We start from the raw sequence: 10613 nt of genomic DNA on the forward strand, positions 1-10613 counted from the left end.
AGTCAGGACCATGAATTTCTGGAGAGAAAAATTCCAGGCTAATCAAGGAACTGCTGATTGGGATCCCTTGGGAAATGGTCCTTAAGGGCGTAGGAAGAGAACAGAACTGACATCTCTATAAGAACACCAATCTGCGAGCACAAGAGCTCTCCATCCCCCAGCAGAAGAAGGTGAGCAGGGGAGGAGAGCGACCAGCATGGCTGAGCAAGGACCTGCAGCTTAAACTGAGGGAAAAGAGAGAAAGGTGCAGGAAGTGAAAGCAGGATTGTGTAGCCTGGGAAGAATATAGGGACACTTTCTGAATGTGCAGAGATAAGATCAGGAAAGCCAAGACACAGAGGGAGCTGAACTTGGCAAGGGATGTGAAAAATAGCAAGAAGAGGTTGTACTGGTGCAGGAGACAGACCAAGAAGAGTGTTCCCCTCTGATAAACGAGGATGGAGAGCTGGCATCCTCAAACACGGAGAAAGCTGAGGTGCTCAGTAAGTACTTTGCCTCAGTCTTCACTGATGATCAGGCTCCCCATGTCTGCCAGGACCCTGAACCTCTAGGTGAGAGTGAGAGGAGTGGATTCTGTCCTACTGTAACAGCAGAACAACTCCAAGATCTCCTCATGAAATTGAATGCATATTTAGTCTATGGGGCCAGATGATACAAATCCCAGGTTTCTGAGAGATGACTGATGTGGTTGCCAAGATATTCTCCATCATATTTAAAAAAAAAAAATCATGGCTGTCGGGTGAAATCTCCAATGACTGGAAAAAAGGAAACATTACTCCCATTTTTAAGAAAGGGAGAGTGGATGACCTGGAGTACCACAGGCCGGTGAGCCTCACCTTTATGCCTGGGAAGATGTTGGAGTAGATCCTCCTGGTTACTATGTTAAGTCACACACGAGGCAAAGAGGTGATCCAAGGTTGCCAGCAAGGCTTCATCAAAAGCATATGTTGCCTGACCAAACTGATGCCCTTCTATGATGGAGTGATGGCATCAGTGGAAAGGAGAAGGGCAATGGGTGTCATCTACCTGGACTTCTGCCAAGCCTTTGTCATAGTGCCTCACCTTATCCTTCTATCAAATTGGAGAGGTATGGATTTGAAAGATGGACTTTTCGATGGATTAAGAACTGGTTGGCTGAATGAAGCCAAAGGGCTGTGATCAGTGGTGTTGTGTCAGGATGAAGGCTGGTCATAAATGGTGTCCTTCAGGGTTCGGTCCTGGGACTGGTGCTCTTCAACATCCTCATCAATGCTGTAGACAATGGCATCGAGTGCACCCTCAGCAAGTTTGCAGACGACACCAAGTTGAGCAATGCAGTCGATACATTGGAGGGAAGGGAAACCATCCAGAGGGATCTGGACAGGATGGAGAAGTGGGCCCACATGAACCTAGTGAGATTCAACAAGGTCAAGTGCAAGGTGTTGCACTTGGGCCGGGACAAACCCAGGTATTTATACAAACTGGGAGAAGAATTACTTGAGAGCAGCAGATTTGGGTGGACAAGAAGTTGGGCATGAGCCAGCAGTGTGCTTGTGGCCCAGAAGGGCAACTTTGTTCTGGGCTGCACTAAAAGAGGAGTGGCCAGCAGGGAGAGGGAGATGATTGTTTCCCTCTTCTCAGCTCCTGTGAGGCCCTGTCTGGAGTACTGCATCTGGACCTTGGGCCCCCAGCAAAAGAAAGATGCAGAGATCTTGAAACGGGTCCAGAGGAGGGCCACTAAGATGGTATTAGTTTAGATATTAGGAGTTTTTCACTCAGAGAGTGGTGACTCCTTGGAACAGGTTGCCCAGAGAGACTGTGGGTGCCTCATCTCCAGAGACATTCAGTGTAAGGCTGGATATGGCTCTGAGCAGTGGCTCTGGTCTAGTCATTGGCAACCCTGCCCATGGCAGGGATGTTGAAACTAGATGATCTTTGAGATCCTTTTCAACCCAGGTCATTCTATGACTCTATGATTCTATGAAAACTTGCCTACTTTACTAGGTGTAAATGACTGGAATTTAGGGAATTGAGGTGGGTATTACTTCTGTTCTTAGTTACACTTGACAGACATTATAGGAAGAAGATAATTAAAAATTCTGTTAAGTAAATGACCCTAAATGTTCTTGATGTAGTATAACTGGACAAAGTTTATGACTACTGTGGTGACCTGAGTAATCTGAGACTTGCTAGCTTCTGAGAAAGGAGTTTTCTTTATCCAATACATCATTTGTGGAAAGAAATTTCCTTTAGGGCCTATAAATGGAATTCTCCCAATGACAAGGTCAGAATATTAAAACATCGCTCAAAGGCTGCCCAATTTAAACTCACCTGAGACCACCTACTTTGCTGTAGTAGCAATTGGACTCATTTATAAGAAAATATGAACACAAAAAGCATTTTCTATCCAGCATAAAGGAAACTTAGTCCATGTAGCAATACAAGAATTCCCAGCTGCGTTTCTTTTTTCTATCAGCTGATATGTGCTGATTGTTATTCTTTTAAGCAAATAATCAGCCGCCAGTTCTCAAGTGTATGTTGCCCGCCAAAACAAATGAATAAATAAAAGCAATTTACTGCATTTAATATTGCTTTAGTTGTCTAACTTTTGATTCTTCCTATGACCACATCAGTGCCCACTTGTTCAAACCTTCCTGGATGTGTTTAAACATATTTTGACATTAAATGTAAACCTCACCAAACTCTACAACAATTAATTTCTTTGGCCCAAGTCTTAATTTCAAGTTCTAACTTACTGTTTCACCTTTTAACAAATGGGAAAATGGCACAATGACTCAGACTTACACTCTATTAAACAGAAATGCTTGTTCTAGCCTTCTACATAATACTGTCAATTAAAAAATAAGTAAATAAAGAAAACACTGAAGAATCTTATACAGTCCAAATAAAAAGAATAAATTATATCATCCCAAGATGATCCCAACACCATACTTGATAATGCGAAGAATATGGAACTGAATCCATACTGAACTCAAACTTTGGTCGGCTCAAAACTGCATTTAATTGGTGAGCAAAGGAAACACAAAATATCCAAGGTCATATACAAAAGCTAACAGCAAATTAGATTACAAGTAAATGATTTATAGTATGGTGCTGTTTGCTTTAGGAATGTATTTGTATGTTGTATGAAGTACCGCTGGTTATATGTATCAAATAAGTAACTCATTTGATATCATGCACAGAGTGCACTAGATTATGGATAATATATTGCAAGTCTTACTATTGCAAACCTGAAAGTAACAAATTCAGATTATTTATTAATAGTCCAGAGATATCTTTTAGCTCCAGACCATGCATCCGTCTTTCATTTGGTTGTAGGTTTAACTGGATTATACAGTATCCTACAAGGATTTCTACAAGGTTAACTGGATTTTTTATTTTTTTTTTCTAAATACAGTCGAATAGACCTGAAAATTCCACAAAGAATCCAAATTGCCATCAGTTTATATTCATTCCTGCACACTAGAATCACTGCTCACAATAAATTGCTCATTTGTATCAAATGGACAAATGCCTTCTGTTGTGTATATCATTAACATCGATTTAAAGTGTTCTATTTTTTTGTTGTACTCCACCATGACTGTAATAAAATTATAAGTTACCAGAGAGGGACTTGGCTCTGAGAGGAAATCACACAAGCACTTAACTAGATGCAGGTGGAGAAGAAGGGTTAGTATTATTGTTCTGTTTGATCATCTAGGGGCAACTGCAAATCTAATCAGATCCTCATGTTGAGAACTTTATGAACAAAAACCAGACATACACACTCAAAGCAGAGGAGATTATATAACCCCATCCAAAGCCTCCTGTTGCTTTCAACATCCCACAAAAATTGTTTGAGAAAAAAGTCTGAATTGTATGAGACTCTGTTAGCTTGCTCAAATCTGTCTCTAAGGCTCACTCAGACTCAGGAAAACTATATGGCAGGTTTCTAGTTGGGGTAAGATAGAAATATGAAGGTACATGTCATGATCACACTGAAAACATCATAACTATAGTTCAATTTTTTGCAGTAAGGCAATAGAGTTCTGTGTCAAATCTCATTACATTTTACAGAATTTCTGTAAAAGTTACTACAACCATCTTCATTATTAAAAAGAGAGACAGATGTTGCCCATGCTAACAATGTAAATATACCATAATATTTTCTGCATTGAGATACTTGAAATATCAGTTCATAATGTTCACAATGTTGAAGACAAAAAGATTCAAAAGATTTTAGTTTGAAAGCACTGTTACTGCTAGTTTATTTCCATAGAATTCCAAATGTGATGACAGCATTAAGGAGTTACTGTTTTGTGCAGATCAATGACAATTGCCCTAGATTGCGCACCCCTCATGAAGATCAAGGGGAAAAAGTGGGAATGAGAAGGGCCATGGACATCACAGATCATTCCTGCAAAATTGGAACTGGTAATATAATAGAACAGTGACAGAAAAAGGCTTTTGGTACACAGTCCTAATTTGTTAGTTTTTATAAAACTTTGTAGCTCACTAAGTGGGTTTGTGAGGCATCATTTTTTTCCATTAGTACAGTAGAAAAATAGTGATAAAGAGCACTACCTATCCACTAGGCCATTCAGCTCTAGATAATCAACAGTAGGCTTTGGACTAATAGTTAGATAGCAAAAATAACTATAACTCTCCACGTAAGATAAACTCATCTTCTTTGAAAAAGAGAAACAAAATTTTTTAGGCTAAGTTTCTCAATAACCTATGAGGTAGACCAAATGAATGAGGATGTTACTTTTCTGAGACATTTCCATTATTGTTTTGTTTTTTTTTTCATTCCACTAGGAGTGAAAATGGGTATTTGCTGATCAAAAACAGCCCAGCTTTATTTTCCAGAAAGAAGTAACACCCACATTCCTGCTTAGCTTCCCCTGTTAAGTAAGCAACTGACAAGTATCCACTATTACACGTGTGAATATAGCTAGTAGAGAGTTAAAAGGAATTCATAAGTCTTCTTAATGTGAACATGTAGTTCAAGTTTCTCTCTACTACCTATGAACTTTTACCATATGAGAAGACAATTTAGAGTACTTTGGAAGCAAATAGTAGTAGCAATAGCTGGTACCATTTATTCAGAGTTTTAAATTTGCCTGTCTCTCTGAAAACAGTAATTACTTCACTGAATAAAGTGGTTCTGTCATTTACATTTCTCCAAGACATACACATTATTATACGCAAACAGACTAAAGACACATTGAAGTTAATTTCATCAGCTTTTAAGTCTTATTTTTAAGCAAAGAACAATCCTTCACAGAAAGCCAAATAAACAACGGTGAGCTCAACCTTTGATATTAGCTGATCAAAAGAGTAAAGAAAAAAGGCAAACTGGAAATCTTAAGTGAGTTTCCACAACTCTCATCAGTAAAATTAGGGAAAGGAAATTATATCTTTTATGCATTGTTGTTTTTTAAAAAACTTATAGCAGATTTTCACAGCAATCAGAATATCCTATTTAAATGTTTCATCTTATCACAGTTACTTCAAGCACCAAAAGTTAAACATTAAAATAAAAACAACAGAATGTTTAGCCTGAGCCTGATCAAGTTGCTAAAGTGTTTCTATAACTAGTTCCTAAAAGTGTTTCATGTATATGGTGTTTGTGATTAGGACATAATGTAAGAAAACTTAACAGTTCATATATATTTTAGAAAATTTGTACTTCAGGTCTCCGGTTCTGAAACTCAGTCCTAGATATAATAATTAACAATTGAAATAAATACTAGTTTTATCTCTTTATCTAATTAGTGACAAGACAAATTCCAAGATCTGCATTTTATTTTCTCTTTATTATTTTTCCAGTTTTACATATACAGCATCAAAGTTATGTGCTGAATGCTGGGTATCAGCTTCTTTCACCTCAACTATTGAATATAGATCCTATGAGACAAGCTATCTGATTGAAATCTGATAATGTGCCCCCTCTGCTCCCCCCACCTTCCTTTTCTCAACTCCCTCCTTCAACTTGGACTTGCAGACAAGACCTTGTACAAGAGATCTTTGAGGAACAATATTGAAAACAGTCTTGTTAAGACAGATTAACAACCACAGATCTGTCAAACCAGGAGGATGAACTGATAGCAGACATCTGGTTCAACAATTGAAGTCATGAGCACTAAAAGCAACATATGATTGTGAGTTAATCATCTTACCCCAGAAATAGTGAGCAGCCTCAGAGCTCCTCTGAGTTCTCTTTCATAGCAGTGGATTGAATGACAGTATTTCCTCAAGTATGGACATCTATAAAGGTTACATCTGCCCAAAGATCAAGACACCTTGCTGGTACAGATCCCAGTAAGTGACTAATAGTTTGGTTTAGTTTTTTTTAGCCATACTAAAATCACATCTCAGATTGACTGTAAATCCTGATGGCTTTGTTAAGATTATATCTTTGATTTACTGTGTGCGTATAATCTCTTAGACGTAAACTGTTAGCCAGGTCTGAGACTAGTAGTGTATCCAGATGCATCTTGGGTCCTTACCACCATGATTCAAGGAGTTTAGAAAGCAAGGAAGTTTACTCTGACCCTTGTGATCACAAGATCCTGAAAATGTGTATTTAAGACTACCTTCTATGTAGTAAGTAGTCAAGTATATCCAATATCCAACCATCTTGAATCTTGTTAAGTAGCTGTTAAATCGCTGCATTATATCTATATCATATCACTAAACATATTCTAGTTTCTGACACACCTGAAGGCTGTGCTGCCATTCAGCAAGACCTGGACAGGATGGAGAGCTGGGCAGTAAGAAACCAGATGAATTTTAACAAAAGTCTTGCATCTAGGGAGGAATAATTGCATGCACCAGCAAGGCTGGGGGATGAGCTGCTGGAGAGGAGCTCTGCAGAGAGGGACCTGGGTGTCCTGGTGGACGACAGGTTGGCCATGAACCAGCAGTGTGCCCTTGTGGCGAAGAGGGCCAATGGCATCCTGGGATGCATTAAAAAGAGCATGGCCAGCAGGTCGAGGGAGGTGATCCTTCCCCTCTACTCTGCCCTGATGAGGCCTCATCTGGAGTACTACATCCAGTTCTGGGCTCCCCAGTACAAAAAAGACAGGGTTCTCTTGGAAAGAGTCCAGCGGAGGGCCATAAAGATGGTGAAGGGCCTGGAGCATCTCTCCTAGGAAGAAAGGCTGAGTGAACTGGGTCTGTTCAGCCTTGAGAAAAGAAGACTGAGAGGGGACCTGATCCAGGTCTATAAATATCTGAGGTGTGGGGGGCAGAATGGCGAGGCCGGACTCTTTTCAGTGGTGAGTGGAGACAGGACAAGGGGAAATGGCCGAAAACTGCAGCATAGGAAGTTCCGCACAAATGGGAGCAAGAACTTCTTTACAGTGAGGTGACGGATCACTGGAACAGGCTGCCCAGGGAGGTTGTGGAGTCTCCTTCTCTGGAGATGTTCAAGACCTGCCTGGATGCCTACTTTTGTGACCTGGTGTAGGGAACCTGCTTTGGCAGGGGGGTTGGACTCAATGATCTCTGGAGGTCCCTTCCAACTCTTACATTCTGTGATTCTGTGATTCTCTCTTATGAGTGCAGTAAAATGTAGTTTGTTTCCACTCACCACAAAATCTATCTGAGGTGAAATATTTGTTGAGATCCCTGCACTTAGTCTTTTATAGAGCAAAATTATAACTTCATTCTGCTTATGGGTTAGGTTTGTTTAACATCATGGCAGCATTAAATTGCCCTTTGCCAGTGATGATCATACTTCTCCCCAGTGTGATTCTCAATGATCACAAAGTTTATGTGTGGACTAATGAATGAAATGGACCAGTGTCTTTTCTCTGATCCTGAAGGTAAATGTCAAATTTTATCTTGCAGTCCTTATGTTTCTTCTGATATGGTCTTGCCTATCTAGTGCAGTGAACAACCCGGCCATTCTCTCCACTACACTGTGTTCAGATGAAGACAAGTTGACATAGATCAAAAAACTAGGAAGTGCTAAGTAATAGATGAGCTCATGCTCCAGCTCCCATGTGCAATTCTCTTATCCTAATACACATGTAATAAAGGTATAACCTATGAGACTAATTTCAAAGAGTGATGTCACTTTTACTTACTGTAAGTAAAAATTAAATACTAGAGGTAAAGTGCTGTGTGTGTGTACAAGTTATTTTCATGGATTCCTTCATTTATATATATTATTCCTTTGTGCCTTTCAAAATTCTTTTTTGGATTAAAATAGCACCTTTAAGTATAGATACACTTAAGCTTCTTTCATTAACTGAAATTAATGAATATGCCTTGGGAATTAATTAGATCCAATGTTTTTAGCTGTGTCTTAAAATAGATTGGAGGAAAAAATGTTTTAGTAAGTAGCAATACTGATTAAAAAAAAAATTAACCTAAATGAGTGGAATAAAAAAAGAGAAAAGATCTGTCTTTACAAATGTAAATACATGATATTTGTGATCTTTTCTCTCTGACAGTTGTTACATCTTGCTGATGTACTGAAGTTTACTCTCCATAAATTTTCAGATGATATCAAGTTGCGTGGGAGTGTTGATCTGCTTGAGGATTGGAAGGCTTTGTAGATTATTTGAGAGGTTATTTTTGAAAGGTTAAATCAATATCAGGTCTTCCCAGAGCCTTCTATTCTCCAGGCTGAACAAAACCAATTCTATTTATCTGTCTTCCTTGGGGAGATGTTCCATACCTTGGATCATTTTTGTGGTTCTCCTCTGGACATACCCTAACAGGTCCATGTCTCTCCTGTATTGAGAATTCCACATCTGGATGCAGTACTCCAGGTGAGGTCTCACCAGCACAGAGTAGAGGGGTAGGATCACCTCATTCTATTTGGCATTCTGGGCTGTAAGGGCACATTGCTGGCTCATGTCCAGCTTTCCATGCACCAGTGCCCCCATATCTTTTTCAGCAAGCGGTGCTCTATCCTCGCATCCCCCATTTTGTATTGGTAGCGAGGACTGTCACAACTCAGATGCAAGACCTCGCTCTTGGCTTTGCTGAACCTCATGATGTTCTCCTGGACTGAATGCTGAAGTCTCTCTAGGTCTCTCTGAATGGTGCCTCATCACTCAGGTATATTGATTGAACAACACAGCTTTGCAAATTTGTTGGGTGTGCTCTCAATCTCATTGTCAATGTCATTGGTTAAGATATTAAAGATCATGGATCCCCATTCTGACCTCACGCTGCATGCAGGTGGTATATCTACTACCCTCCAGTACTTGTAATCCTGATCACGCTCTCCTTGCAGCCATCTAGAGATCTGGACAGCCACACATTTGTATGGGTGCTTGGTATGGATAGGCATCATTTTCTTGGCAGCACCTTTCAGCTGTGTGGAGACGATGCCTTGCCTAGTTCCACTGAGAAGGCGATGACTGTTAGGTGAGCTGGCCTCTTCACTGGTGAGGAGGATTGCACCCTACCGGCTCACACTGCCTCGCAAACTGCCACATCATGCCCATTGCTCTGCCACACTTCCAAAGCATCATGCCATATTTTCCCTTCCAGAGAGTTAATCACACTCCCTGAGAGCTGCCTTTGTATGTGTGGTACATTTGGCTGCTGTTACTCCTGGCTCCTCTTACACTGTGTCAGAGCTCTTCACAGGCTCCATTCCTCCCACTCAGGGCAGGGCCTGGAAGTTCCACTCTCTTTCCCTGCTCTTGTTTTTGCTGCATTTATTGCAAGTCAACGAATGAGAAGCATTATAATACCTATTGCTTCCTTGTAAGGAAATAAAACAACAATAACGACAACGCAACACGATATAAATAAATATAAACCAACACTTAGACTTCTGAACAGATGTCATTGTTTAGCATATTTTTGATATGAAATGCAAGAATAATATTACGTGGACCTGGTGTTTATACTAACAGCCTAGTCCTATATGTTGGTCTTTGTAATATTGTATAATATGCTAAAATCCCTCAAAACAAAAGCAATCAAACAACAATTTCTCTAGTAAAATCTTCAATCAAGTACCTCAACTTCAAATGCATTTTCAAAGGTTGTTGTTTTTAGGTTTTTTTACTACATCTGTGAAAGCAGTGGAAAGGGTATACTTATGAAATAGAACAAAATGAAAATATAACATTCATGTTTTCTTCCACAAAGAAGGAATTAGAAAAATAAACCACTTGAATATTCAGGTTGTGTTTTTGTTGTGGTTGTTGTTGTCATTTTTGCTTTTGTTTTTGTTTGTTTGTTTGTTTTTCCTAAGATTGTTTTAATAAAATATCTCTGTAAATGAAATTGCATTTTAAATTTAGTGAGTAGTGGTTATATATGTGGCAAAAAAAAAAAAGTCTAGAAATTAAAAAAAAAACAAAACAGCACATTAGAGAAGTCTTAGTTTTATTTCCCCTGGAACTATTTCAGATGTGGAAAGAAATCTAAAATGGTGCTGCAACAGTTGCCTATCCAGTTATCTTTCACTCCATACACACCTATCAACAAAGGAAATGATTGAGCTCAATCATTGGTGGCCTCTGTGCACTCTAAATATTGAAAGACACAGTATTTCATGAAAGTACGATTTCTAAAGTGCAATGTGCCTCTGAAACCAAGTTGTTTAACCCTTCCCTTTGAGAGCGTTGCCAATGATAACAGTGTTCTGTGGTGTA

This window comes from Lagopus muta, chromosome 1 (assembly GCF_023343835.1).
Source record: "Lagopus muta isolate bLagMut1 chromosome 1, bLagMut1 primary, whole genome shotgun sequence".
Taxonomy (NCBI): domain Eukaryota; kingdom Metazoa; phylum Chordata; class Aves; order Galliformes; family Phasianidae; genus Lagopus; species Lagopus muta.